We start from the raw sequence: 15321 nt of genomic DNA on the forward strand, positions 1-15321 counted from the left end.
ATGCTTGAGAGGAATCAGCGTTCGATAGTGAGTTTTGAGTTTTTTTCCCTAGTTTTTTGTATTGGATGAGATGATCATTTGCCTTGTATCAGCTAAAGCACCTCAGTAAGGGTGAGCCGACCATAATAGGAGCATTTATGCAACATTAAAGCTGTTGTGAAGAGCTTAAACGTTTATTTTGGTGCAGATCTATTAAAATTAGAGGTGACTGTTCATTTGAATCCTGCTTGATTTTTTGGGTGGGGGGATTCAATGCACTACAAGGTGATGGCTGTTCCAATGTACGAGCTCCCATGCAAAAATATGTTAATGCTGGCCATATTAGAATCTTTGTCTGGTTGTCATTCTCACATGGGGCACATCAAAGCCATATGACCTGATTTTGCACCTGCTGTTTAATTAAATTTACAAGACAGACACACTCTCCACTCCTGGTGATATACAAATCAGTTTTTATTACCCCAGCCCTGTAATTTACAAGGCAATTGACTGCTGTGTGGAGATGGTGCCTGCCAAAGTGGTCCCTCAGAAAAGATATAGAAACTCTCAACACTGCTTCAGTTCTGCTTCTTATGAGAAAGTTTTAGTGGTGTAGATAATGAACTGTAGGGATATATCTGCTTGATGAAGAGGGATTTGAGGGGATGCAATATTCTTGACACACAAAAAAATGGTAGGGTATGTTTTTGAAAATGTACTTTGGTTTTATAATAGCTGAACTGATTCTGCCAGTTGAATTGATTTTTTTAAGTATCTTGGGGTACAAGTGTATTCATTCAGCATGGTATATTGTACATTTATACATTGACTTGAATAATTCTTTTTAAATCAGGAGCATGCTTAATTTCTGAATTAAAACTCATTTTGATATTTTTGAGCATTAGTCAAAATATCATAGTACAACTTAAAGCCTTATTAAAAGAATAAAATTCCTAAAAAGAAGGTTAATTAACTTGATATTATTTCTTAAAAATAATATATTGATATTATTTAAAATTGAGTATTTTCGAAGCCAGGTAAAACAGAGTACTTTTCTAAGAACTTGGCAAGTGTTTTTTTTTTTTTTCTTTTTTTTTAATCATGGATGCCCATATTTGTTATTGATCATATATCTGTTATGTATATAAAAGTACATTAACTCATCACTTTGTGAAATTAACAGTACTTTTTCTAAGGGGAAAAAACAGGCGTACTTATTTCAGGTTTGTAAAAAAAAAAAAAAAAAAAAAAAAAACAATGGACAAGGATAATGCTAAATAAGTGAGTCTTAAGTGATGTGATATACAGCCAAGTATGGTGACCCATACTCAGAATTTGTGCTCTGCATTTAACCCATCCAAAGTGCACACACACAGCAGTGAACAAACACTCACTGTGAACACACACCCGGAGCAGTGGGCAGCCATTTATGCTGCGGCGCCTGGGGAGCAGTTGGTGGTTTGGTGCCTTGCTCAAGGGCACCTCAGTCGTGGTATTGCCGGCCTGAGACTCGAACCCACAACCTTAGGGTTAGGAGTCGAACTCTCTAACCACTAGGCCACGACTTCCCCAGAATTGGGGTAAATTGTGTAGCATATAAATTCTGCTTTGTATCTTTTCAAAGGGCTCAGAGCATAATAACAAATGTATCAGATTTATCCTCTACTTATCATTCTGAGCAAACAGCCAATAAATCTCTCAGTAAGTCAGTAAATCCGTGTTATATCTGATTTGAAATTGCAGGGGTATTTCAATACAAGACATTTCAGCCATCTAAATCCTTTAATTCTATAGTAACATGTTAAATTCCATAAAGCCAGGCAGGCTCAGAGCATGTCTCCAATATCTGTGCGCTCGGTGCAGATTTGCAATTGCATGTGATTCAGACATGCCCCCGGTCGCTGTGGAGTACGCTTCTCAGGCAATCCATAATAGATGATGAAATTTGGCAAGCAGTTGAGCCTTATGGTCCATTCTTCCTCCCGCAGCTGCTTGTTTTCCCACAACTCATCTGTGCTGACCAAGTTGTGTGCCGGAGTACGTGTCTGGGTCCGTATGTCACCGGCTATGCATACGAGCACTCCTCCTGCAACTTTTCATTATTCAACACGTCAGAGAAGAAGAAAGACAGACGTTTAGAGGGTTCCCTCTTTTAGCACACTTGCATGGAGAACAGAAAGTTCTAAAGCACATAGGCTGCGAATGAAAAGAAGCTGAATGGTGCAATATGTCTAGGAGTTGGAGACTTTGACTGCATCCAAATTCACATACAACTTCACTTTTGTGACATTCTATTTGTATTTACATGTAAGTCTTAGCATGTTGAATTCATTATTTCAAATGTCATAATTTGACTGATACATTTAGATACATTTAGTGTCACAGTTGGATTTATGAGCCTATATTAACCTATTTAGCATGCATTTTTTAGAAAATCCACTATGAATAATTGACCATCCTGTGAACTTTGGCATCATTTTTGACATTCTGTGATTTGAAATGCACTGATATCTCATATACATTTAAACACGTATTGATAAAAAATATTAAAGAAAGAAAAATGTGTAATAAAATGAATTATTAATATTAGATGAAAAAACTTAAACGTTCTGAAAAATAAAAATCTTAACAGCTAATTGAAATACGTTTAAGTAGAAGCACTAAAATTTCTGTGTGTAAATAAAAATAAATTCAACCTAATAGTAATATAAAAAGAAAACTAATAATAATAATAATAATAATAATAATAATAATAATAATATATATATATATATATATATATATATATATATATAAAATCAAAGAAACCGATATTCAATAAAGTTACATTTATTAAAAAACGATAATCATGAACAGTTATAATGTCACTCATTAGCATAACAGGTGTAACTAAAGATGCAGATATTATATTTAAATTGGCATTTGTGAGACAGAGTTGCACTTCTGAGAAATAGTTGTAATTGTGTGATTTAATTTATGAGAAAAACAGCTGCAATTATTAAATAGTCACATTTTTGAGAAATATAGTCAGATGTAAAATATAAAGTCATAATCTTGAAGTACAAAGTTACAATTATTTGAATTAACGTCACAGTTGTACAGCTGCAGTTATGAGAAGTAGTTTTGCAATAGTGAGATGTAAATTTATAACTGTTAAACATAAAGTCATAATTGTGAGATCTGAAGTTGATATATAGTATGTATATATATATATATGTGTGTGTGTAATATTTATTATTCATATTTTTGAATAATACTTTTGATCAGGTCTTGATAAAACTTGATGGGAAACATGTCAGCACGAGACAACTGTGTTCATCAAATATTTTAAGGGGTCTTGAATATCAGTCATAAACTGAGACCAATCAAAACTGTTGTGAGACTCATTTGAAAGTATACCGAGCACCTATGGCAAAACAAATGAGGTATTGCTCATTGCTCACTCTCTCTCACCCAGGAGGTGTTGGCTGATTGATGGCCTGGGTTGAGCCAGTATGGTAAGATGGCTGTGAGATGCTGATCAGCAGCTGTTTTCTCAGAGTGAGGAAAAGTTTTCCGCTTGCCCTTCAGGCAGACCAGGTGTCTCTAACTCCTCGCTGTGTCATCCCCCAATCTTGGCATCACGTTCCCAAACAGGTCCACTTCATTGTTGCGCTTCCTCAGGGATGGGCCCAAATTAACGCGCACACACAGTACACCGAGCAGAAGAAACACCCCAAAAATGTCGCCCAGAGCCTGTGTGTAGGACAGAACGGGAGTTTTTGCTGAATAGAAATGAGAGATGGAGTCAGAGAAAGCCAGAGAGGGACACAGGAGAGCTCCATTTGTTAAGGTGCAGGTGCAAAATTTGAGTGAATGCCAGGGTGCGCTCCTCTTTCTGGTTCCATATTAACACTGTCAGCTTTTTTGTTCATATCTAAATCTTTTTTGACAATGCTGCCTGCTTTCAGTGCCTGCTGTGATTTGCTCATTTGCTGTGTGGTAAAAAGTTCATATTTGTCTAGAAACTAGAAAATTAGCCAGTCATTATGGTAGTCGTGGTTGGTGCTTGTGCGCAACCATAGATGAGTGCATCAGTAAGTGCATTTAAACTGACTTTAAAAGTTCGACTTCTGTCGGACTGAATCAGTAATTTATGCTATTTTTCTTTAGTCCAATTGAAATTGTAGCAGTTTCCCAGAAGCATCATAAACCTAAAGAGTTTGCAGAGACCATTGGTGCCAATGCTTCTACGATCTACTTAGGCATACAATGCTTTTGGCAAATGCAGCCCAGATACAGACTAAACAGACTCTGCGATTGTGTCATCTATGAAACTTTGCAAGAACAAAACTCAAAAACTGCCCTTGCAAGAAGTTTAGTAGTTCAGTTTTTTTTATAAAGAAGTGCATTTATCTCTCTAATATAATGCGAGAACACAACAGAAGTTAACTGAGAGTCTCCAAAAAGTCTAATTGCTTTGGACTTTTGCAATTTTGATGATGACAGTTGGTATGGGAGGCGTATGGGCCGCAGTCAAAATTGAATAAAACACAAGGCGGGAGTTGGATGACAGCTTTAAACAGGGCAAGGCCACGAGTCTTCTCTTCTGTCTGCGGGAACAAATGCAGTCCTGCACCAAACATTGGCAACCGCAGACCACAGCTTGGAGGCAACGGGAGAAAAATAACTTCTGTCAAAAGCAAGAACAAAGGAGAAAACACTCATGCCTGCACTTTACTCCTCATTATTTTGTGATTTCATAATCAAGACAACGGGATCTGATCTGCAAAACCGTGGACAGCTGGTCTGTTTCCACCACAGAGCCTGTTGGGATTTGTAGTTCTTTCTCAAAGACATGTGCGAATCCCCACCGTCCCTCCCCTCGTTCTCGATAACGGCCGACTTTTTCAGGAAACAGAAGGGGTACTCTGTTGTGCTGGGCTTTTTATTTCCTTCCTCCGTCGGATAAATAAAACATTGGGCACACTTTGAAGGGCCGGGCAAGGGGAAGTGGGGATTCAAAGGGATTGTTAAGAATCTGGGCTGTGCCCTTGCATCGATTCCCTGTTTCGTTTGCGTGGCTCCGCTGATGCTGCATTGTGGGTCACAGATTGCGCTGTTTTTTCCATCCCTCAAGTGAGATGTAAAAGCAAGGCACCCATCTGCCGTGCAGACTCATGCAGCCCCTGAAAGCTCTGGCGTGTGGAAAGATAAGGAGAAAGAAGAGAGGAAAACGAAGGGGAATATCTCTGCCCTGAACTGTCACCAAACTGCCACGTCGATAAAGTCCAAGAACTGCATAAACCAGCTGTGAAAGTTAAATAATAAAATGCTATATAAAATTTGTAAAGCTATTCTACTCATAGCAATCATACTAGGCCCATCCGATAAGAAAAAAAAATAGTTTGATTATATCAGTCTATTAAAGTATCAAATATCACCACCAAGTCGTCTTCAGCATGACATGAAGTGGCTTTAACTGGAAAAAGTATCTTTTTTTTAAAACTGCAAAAGCAATATAATTAAAGATACGGAAGTTTAACAAATAAGGGCCTTTCGCACCGCAGGAACCTTAATAGTACCAGAAGTAATTGTGGAACTACCCACTTTTGGGCATTTTCACATCGGAGGAACTGGGTGCGTTTTTAGTACCAGACTGCCTTTTTCGAGAACCAAATTAGCTCCTACTCCGGAGCAGGGTCTAACCAGCACAACTGGTACTACCCGTGACGTAAGTAGACGTTGATTGGCCAGACGTGTTCGAAAACGCCCTCACGTTCCATGATTTAAAACACTGTGTAAACATACTGTAAACATTGTGTCAACTTATTTCGCAACAGCGATAGATGGATGGATGCTGAAGTGCAGGCATTTGTAGCAAATGTAGCACTGCCAGTTGTCGTTAGAGATTCTTAGTTCACCATTCTGTTCTTTCAGTCGCTTTACGTATACGTCAACATTCCATGTCCATTTTTGTGAGACCCACGAGTCACAACAAAAACACAGCTTCGATCACAGCGTCCTCAATCCTCCTGTTGTTAACGTTGTTCCTCTTTGTTTTCGTTGTTGAACGCCGTGCACAAAATATGTTGCTGCTGACCAGCTTACGTCACTTCCTGGTACACACTGTCAGTGCGAATGAAACCCTTTAAATGGTACTGGGAAACAGTTTGCGCAAAATCGTCCCATTACTTTAGTACTGTACTTTTAGTTCTGGAACTAAAGAGGTGCGAAAGGCCCTATAGTTACATTTGTCAAAACCAATAATCACAATAAACAGTTATGCTAAGCAATGTTGTTTATTAGCATAAATGTAGGTCATATTGTCAATATAGTTCCTGTTATGATTTATAAAAATTGCCATTTGTGACAAAGTTGAACTTCTGGGAAATAGTCATAATTGTGAGATATAAAGTTGCAGTTATGCAAAAAATGGTTGCAACTATTAAATATAGTCACACTTGTAAGAAATATAGTCTTAATTGTAAGATATAAAGTCTTAATTGTGAGGTAAAAAGTTACAATTGTAAAAGTGCAATTTTGAGTTATATATATCACAGTTACGAGAAATAATATAGTGATAGTGAGATGTGGTCACAATTATGAGATATAAAGCCACATTTGTGAGACAGTTTAATTGCAAGAAAAAGTTGCAATTGTGAGACACGGTTATTCAGTTCACACTGTGAGATGTAAAGCCACAATTGTAAGGTACAAAGTCACAATTGTGAGAAAGTCACAATTATTTTATTATATAAAGTTGTGTTTGTGATAAAAGTTCAGAGGAATAGTAGCAATTGTGAGATATAAAGTCACTATTATAAGAAATACAGTAAATTATTAGTCACATAGTGAGCAATAAAATCATAATTAATAAATCTATAGTCATAATTGTGAGATATAAAGTCATATTTGTTAACCATAAAGTCACATTAAAATTTTTAAATAAAATCAGTTGTGAGATATAAAGTCTGACAAACGCCATCCCTGCCAATGAAAATAAAAATGTCAAAAAGCGAGGTTTTGCCAACATTTTTCATCTCAGCAATAAATTATATTATCTTTAAAGCTTCTCCTAAGCAGTCCTCACTTGAACCCGAAGTTTAGACAAAACTGGTACTTTGCCGGTGAAGCTGTCTCTCCCAGTTGGTATTCAGTTTGGGGTGTGAGGGGGTGGGACTGCTGGGCGGAGAGCAGGTTGGGCGGTACTTCCTGTTCACACCTCCCACTCTGCTGTAAGCGAGCTCAGGAGTGTTAGCACCCCGTCCCCCCACTCACAGCTGTCTGAACGAACACACACACACACACACACACACACAGACACAGGTGCTCAACTCACACCTCAAATATTCAATGACAGACAGAGACTGAAATTCGTGCAAATGCTTTCAACCTGTATTCTCAGCACAGATTGCAAGGTGACTACATAATATTTTCATGTAGATGCATGTGTGAAGAGGCTATGTAAGTCAAATATGGGAGGTAATATGAACCTGGAATATGCTAAATGTGTCAAACCTCATGAGGTGTATAGTCATTTAAAACGGATTCATTGCTTACCATGCTATGCTAACCAGAAACCAGGCTCACTGACTAGGCTGCATTATTATGACCTAATAAGCAATTTGTAGATTTATAGAGTTTCTATTAAAATATTTTATTTGGGGCTACTGCATGTCAAATTCTTTATGTAGTCTGGACATCTGAAACCATTCAGTTATTGCCTTTTCATACAGTTAACCAAAACACTGACTTAATAAATTAATTTATACGTTAAACAAATAAATCTAGTAATATTAAATACATTTATACAGTAAATGTAACTTTGATAAAAGCATCCAGTACATGCATAAATTTAAATGGGGTTAGCCTAAATGATTTCTTTATTATCATTGCAAATTTTGTAAATTATTGTAATACACACAAAGTATTTATTTGATTCCATTACATTTCTTTAACTGCACCACAAAATTCAGCCCATTTGGATACAAATAAAATGTTAGAAATAGATGATAAATCGTAAATAATGGCCATTGATGATAACCATCATAGTTAAAAACCCCAAATCCCATTATCACATCTGAAGAATGCCGTTTTGCACCTATTTGTGCAGCTAATATTTTCAACATAGACAAAATTAAATTAAAGGGATACTCCATCCCAAAATGAAAATTTTGTCATTATTCACTTACCCCCATGTCGTTCCAAACCCATAAAAGCTTCGTTCATCTTCGGAACACAATTTAAGATATTTACGAAGAGGCATACGCTCTTCTGTATCAGCTGCGCCACAAGGATACGTTTTTAACATGTATTTATGCTTTGGTTTGAAAGACAACAACGCATCAGCGCAGCGCGGCTGACACAGAAGAGTGTACGCCACCTGATTTGCCAAAATGGCACTACGCTGATTTGGAGAGACACAGAGGAGAGGAATTCTCCTCACTTCATAATGTTACGGTTGAATCACTGATGGCAGATGGACTATTCTGACGATGCTTTTCATACTTTCCTGGACCGTGACACTGTTATTTACTTGGCAGTATATGGGACAGTCTCAAGCCTACCGGTTTTCATCCAAAATATCTTAAATTGTGTTCCGAAGATGAACGAAGCATTTACAGGTTTGGAACGACATGGGGGTAAGTGATTAATTACAAAAATTTCACTTTGTGGTGGAGTAACCCTTTAAAGCCCCTGAATATAATCATTATATTCAGTTATATTTTTCATACAGAATGATGGTTTGCTTATCTTTTAGATTTGAGACCATAAATCACACCACCTGCAGAGTTTATTGTGTAAATGACAGAATGGACATTGAAGAACAATCCACCTCTCTTCCAAGATCAGATCTTCCTTCAGGCAATGAGGACCTACTTTACAGCTAACTATAAAATCTTCAGAATGTGGGATGAGAATTTAAAACTCCTTCCCAAAGGGAATTGTCTTCATCCATTCTGAAACTGGGAACATCCCACAAGGTCAGATCCATAGACTGAAACGGATCTGAGATACAAAGACTGACTTTGACAAGAGGGCAAAAGAAATGGAGCGAAGAATCTGTCTCAGATAACTAAGAACAGTAAGAAGTACATATCATTGAGCCAAAAGAGACCTACTGCCGAATTAAAAAAAACACTTACGGCCTCTTCCAACTGGACATGTTTTGTTGTGTGATACAGTAGACAAGCAATAAAAGGAAAAAATTAAAGAAAATCAGGAAATCAACAGAAGCATGACACCTCGAGGGACATCTTCCCAAATCCCTCTAGGCTTGAACAGAGCTTCCAATATCTGAGACAAAGCAGTCCAGAGATATTTCCCATCAACAAAAAAGAAGACCTAGATGAGCCAACTGTAGTATTATAAAATATGCTCAAACAAATACTTTAATTCAGGCAACATTAATAAACTGCAACACAACTCATTACACTGGGAAAAGAAAAGTAAAGGAGAAGTTAAAATGACAACAACAAAAAGACCTTTCTGTTTGTCAGATTAAAAGACATTACAAAAAAGACTCGCTCAAAGTTATCTTATTCAGTATTCTTAGGTACCTTATTCTGTGATAATGAAGGTTATTGGAATTTTTGGATGTATGCCCAATAAAGGACTCATGTAACTTGTGACACAAAAATGATGGAAGGACCGTATGTAGGAGATGAGGGAAAATGAACACCATCACAATGTCATAATTATCGAATTCAAGGTTTTCTTTGAGTTGGGGGCATGCCAATTAAAAAGTCATTTCAGAAGCCAATTGGCATGGAACATAATTAAGTTTGAATTGTGAAAGTTAACTAGACAGTTGAGTCTGTACTCATTTTTGGGTTAATGAAGAAAAGCTATAAAACATGCCATAAAATTTTCATTTAACAGATTTATGAGGCTACAGGTTTGTGCACCAAAACCATATTTCCCATCACTGTGTGAGAATGCAAGTCAGGCAAAAATACCTACACTACCATGCAAAGGTTTGGCATTGGTAAGATTTAAAATAAATAAATAAAATATTACTGTACTTTTATTTAGCAAGAATGCATAAAATTGATCAAAATTGACAGCAAAAACATTTATATTATTACAAAAACATTGATATTAAAAAAAAAAATTATGCTTTCCCCAAAAATATTAAGCTGCATTGTTTTATCAAGCTGTATATCAAGCTGTATAATAACAAGAAATGGTTCTTGAGCGCCAAATCAACATATTATAATAATTTCTGAAGGATCATGTGATACTGAAGACTGGAGTGATGACTGCTGAAAATGTATTCCTTCAGCTACAGGAATAAATGACTTTTTAAAAAATTATATTAAAATAGAAAACAGTTATTTTCAATTGTTTTTTAAAAAAGTAGTTCAATTTTAAATAACGATATTTTAGTTAATATTTTAAATAATATTTAACGCATTTAACATGAATGTGTATTATTTGCTTGTTTTTGTCTGTAATTGACAAAAAGGGAAAGAAATATGAAATTTACCAATGCATAAATTTTTATGATATGTTATGATATATAATATAATATAATATAATATAATATAATATAATATAATATAATATAATATAATATAATTGTCCTAAATATGGTGACTAAACATGTGACATGTAAAACATCATAAAACAGATACTTTATCATACTGTATGCATCTGCACTTTCATTCATCAGCAGTTCAACTCTTTAAAGACCCTTTAAACTCTTGGTTATTTAAGACTGTGTAGCCACAACATATAGATTCCAGTAGTTGTGTTTCTTTTAACTTTATATCCATCAAGGGTGCTTTGAAAAAACAAAATATAGTTGAGAAAGACAATGAAAAGTTCTCTGGTGAAATAACACTTACTGCTCATGGGGAAGAAAGAAAATGGAGGTTTTGTGAATATTACACTGCCTATCTGAGCTCAGCAGGATCCAGTCTGGGCCTGCGGGGAGCAAAAAAGAAACCTAGTAGTTATTGAAAAGTAATAATAAAAAGAAAAAAATAGAGTGTGGCTCAGAGCCGGTTCCTTTTATATGGGCATACAGGGAGGGCCAGGCCTCACTGTGAAGATAAATGTAATTTTCAGCACACACACAGGCCTGCAGTGAAAGTGTGTCGTGTCTACTCTTTTCACTGCTTACACACACAAAAAAAAAAAAAAAAAAAAAAGAAAAAAAAGACAAACACACACACACACACACACACACACACACACACACACACGACTTTATATTTTTGGTGAGTTTGGTTAACTGGTTATTATATCACAAAGACTGCAGCTGAGTCAATTATTCTATGTGAATAGAATAGTGGGCAAAGAAAGAGAGAAGAAAGGTGGAAATAGAGAAAGAGTATTGTTTTTTGTTTGTTTGTTTTTTTTATTGATCAGAGTACTTTTAGAGGGATCCGTGTTGCCCAGGCTTTGAAATAGAGAGCTGGAGATTTGTTTTAACAGCATATTTTATCTTGCAGTGTTGCACTGGAGTTGTAAGTCAAAATTAACCCAAAAGAAAGCAGTAAAACAGTGTCTGCCATGATAATAGCAGCAGCATGGCTTTATGAAGGAATCCCAGCACATCTTTTAGATTACATGGAGGGATGGATTGTAAAACATTGGCATAAAGTCTAGTCCACTAAACAGCTAAGAACTGTATACTTGGGAAGAGACCATCTGACCAACAAGTAAATAGAACCACTACAACTAAAACAAGGTTCGCAGTTTTTTAATGCATCATTTGGTGAATATAAAAAAATTATTACTGGTACATCTGAAATTAATAATATGACAGTGAAGGTGAATTAATTAAGTAATGTCGATGGTTGTTTAGACTACACTGGGGGAACTGATTAGAATCTTTTTTTTTTTTTCATAGACATAACATTGTAATAATAATTAACAACATTACTGTTTTTTTTGCTGTATTTTTGATCAGTTAAATGGAGCCTTGGTGAGCATAAGAGACTTCTTTCAAAAACTGCCCAAAAATTATTACCTCCAATTTGAACGTTAGTATATTACTTGTACTGTACCTGTAACTGATGTGAATCTTTCGAATTTGTGAGGGAAACAATGATTTATGACCGCCAACTTGGAGGTTATATTTCAGGAACAATAATAATGATATCATTAGAAAACCGAGACATTACATTAAACTTTAAAACATAAAAACTGTGTTTCTGTGTCCAAGCTCAAAATGATGAAGCAGGTCACATATCCTTGCTATTAAACACTTTAAACAAAACTCTTTTAAAGATTCAGTGTTAAGAAATTTGATGTTGAAATTTGAAACCAGACATTAGTTCCTCATCAGAAGCACGATTATGTAATGTGGGTTTTGTTTCATGTTTGGGTTTTGTCATGTTCATGGTTTCATGTCTTTTATTTTGTTATTGTTTGATTGCTGTTTGTGTCATGCTTCCCTTGCCCTCTTGTCTTCATGCTATTGGTTCCTCTTGTTCATTGTCATGTTCTGATTGGTTTATTGTCTTGTCATGTGACCCTCATTGTCTGTTAAAAGTAGTCCACGTTATTGCCTTGTTCCCCGTGTATTAATGTTGTAACCTGCTGTTGGTGACTCAAGTCAAGTCAAGTCAAGTCAAGTCAAGTCAAGTCAAGTCAAGTCAAGTCAAGTCAAGTCAAGTCAAGTCAAGTCAAGTCAAGTCAAGTCAAGTCAAGTCTCTTGTTTGGATGTTTTGGATCACTCTGTAAATAAACTGCATTTGGGTTCTCACTACGCTCACCTTCAGTGGACTATCTTTACAGAATACATGACCCACAAATATGAACCCAGCAGTTGTTCGTCTCCTCCACCTTCGTCAAGGTAATCAGGATTATGTCCAGGACTTTTGTGGATTGTGCCATTTGGTGGCTTTTAATGATGTGGCCCTTAAGGACATTTTTCGAGTGGGTTTAAATGAACCCATTCGTTCTCAGTTGCCTGGGGGGAAGATTCATTGGTCACTGGAACAGTATAGTCTTTGCTTTAAGCATGAGTGGATCTACTTTTACTGTGGGTGTCGTGGAGGAGGAACACAACACTTCCTCAAAGTCTGCTCACATCATGCCTGCCAAGCCAAGGTCAACTCACATCACGTCTGCCAAGCCACAGCCTGCTCACGTCATGCCCGCTACTCCAGGACCTGCTCCCAACATGCAGGTTAAGTCACAGTTTACTCATCATGTCTACCAAGTCAAAGCCTGATCACATCATGTCTGCCAAGCCAGAGTCCTCTAGCATCATGTCTGCTACCCCAGGGTTTGCTCCCGTCATGCCTGCTACGCCAAGTCCTCTTCACATCACGTCTTCCAAGCCAGAGCCTGCCCACATCATGCCGGTCACTCGAGATTCTTCTCAACATGGCCGCCATTGAAGAACTCCGTTGTAAGATGGCTGCCACACAAGAGTCTCTCTACAAAATGGCCGCCCTTCTAGAGTCTCGTCACGACATGGCCGCCATTCCAGAGTCTCGTCTCGTCTCGTCACAACATGGCCGCTATTCCAGAGTCTCGTCTCGTCACAACATGGCCGCCATTCCAGAGTCTGCTTACGTCATGCCAGTCAAGCCAGAGCCTTCACACAAGATGGCAGCCACGCCTGAGTCTCGCCATGTCATGGCTGCCACAGAGACTGTTCCCATGACCTCAATTCTTACAGTAATGGCAGTCGCCATTTGGAGCATGTGGGCTGCACACTTCGCTCCTGAGATGTCTTCTGTCCACGAGTCTGCTCCCGACCGTGAATTCACTCCAGTGCCCCCAGAGGCAGCGGTGTCCACTGCAGAATCTCCAGAGGAGGCCGTCTACAAACTATTTGCCTGTCCTGCCATGGCCAAAAAGGCCATGCACAAACTCACTGCCTGTCCTGTCACGACCACGGAGGCCCCTCATGAACTCACTGTCTGTCCTGTCACGACCAAGTGGTCTGTCCATGTCTCTGCTCCACCATGGCTTCCTGCTCTGCCTGCTCCACCTAGCCACCCCGCTAGGCCTGCTCCGCCATGGCTCCGGTCCCCCTCTATTGCATTGTCTGTCTCTGCTACACGGCCCAGGTCCCCCTCTGTTCCATTGTCATCTGAACCTGCCTCTTATTCACGAGCCTGGTCCTCCATCCCTCCCCCTGTTCCACCTCCACTCCACCACCCTCCTGAACTTTTTGGGTTTTGTTGTTTGGGCATCTGGAGGCACCCTTTGGGGGTGGGGGGGGTGCAATGTGGGTTTTGTTTCAGGTTTGGGTTTTGTCATGTTCATGTTTTCATGTCTTTTATTTTGTTATTGTTTGATTGTTTGTGGCATGCTTCCCTTTCCCTCTTGTCTTCATGCTATTGGTTCCTCTTGTTCATTGTGTTATGTTCTGATTGGTTTATTGTCTTGTCATGTGATTATCAGTTCTGTTTGTTCATGTCATGTGACCCTCATTGTCTGTTATAAGTAGTCATGTTATTGCCTTGTTCCCTGTCGTGTATAAGTGTTGTAACTTGCTGTTGGTGAGTCTAGTCTGTTTCTGTCAAGTCTGATTCATGCCTCATCTAGTCAAGTCTTCGTTTCTTGTTTGGATGTTTTGGATCACTCTGTAAATAAACTGCACTTGGGTTCTCACTTCGCTCGCCTTCAGTGGACTATCTTTACAGATTACTAATGATGGGTGAAACAAAGCTTTTCGAGATTTTAAATCCGTTGAACCAAGTGTTTCACAAAATTATTCTCTGTTTTGAAGGGCTTGAAACACCACAAGCTTATGACGCCTGCTGGCCAAAAAAATGTGTAAATACAACAACAACAAAAATCTGCCCAAACGTGCATAAAAACAGCTTTTACAAACCAAGTGGAAATGTTACATTGAAAGTGCAACCTTATTATTAAATGCAATTTAATAATACTTTATAGATATTTCTATTACTGTTAAATAGGCGGTTGAATAATGTGTTATTTCATTAAATTGTATGGCTTGTTTATTTTATGGATGGCTTTGTTAATCAGACCAAATAACTACAACTCTTCCTTTTTATTATACAGTGTAAAGCAGTGTTTTTCAAAAGGGCCAATCATTACCGATTACAACGGCTCAGTTTTTTTTATTTATTTTTTTCTGGCATATTGATAAACCTGCCTGACTGCCAGAAAATGCACAGCAGCCCTATCTAGAAAAGATATCTATAAAGTAAACCGAATGCTTAATAAACTGGGAGTGGCTTATTGCACACTTTTCTGTTCCAGACAGAAGAGCCAGATGGAGCTCTGTACACACTGTACAAATGCTACACCCTTTGGGACTACTGCCCAAACAAATACACCTTTTTTGGGCAGGTGCTGGAGGAGTTGCTGCCCCTGACTTTCTCCTGCCGGGGGTCTCTACACCCCCTCCCCATGAGGAAC

This window comes from Cyprinus carpio, chromosome A17, assembly GCF_018340385.1.
Source record: "Cyprinus carpio isolate SPL01 chromosome A17, ASM1834038v1, whole genome shotgun sequence".
NCBI lineage: Eukaryota > Metazoa > Chordata > Actinopteri > Cypriniformes > Cyprinidae > Cyprinus > Cyprinus carpio.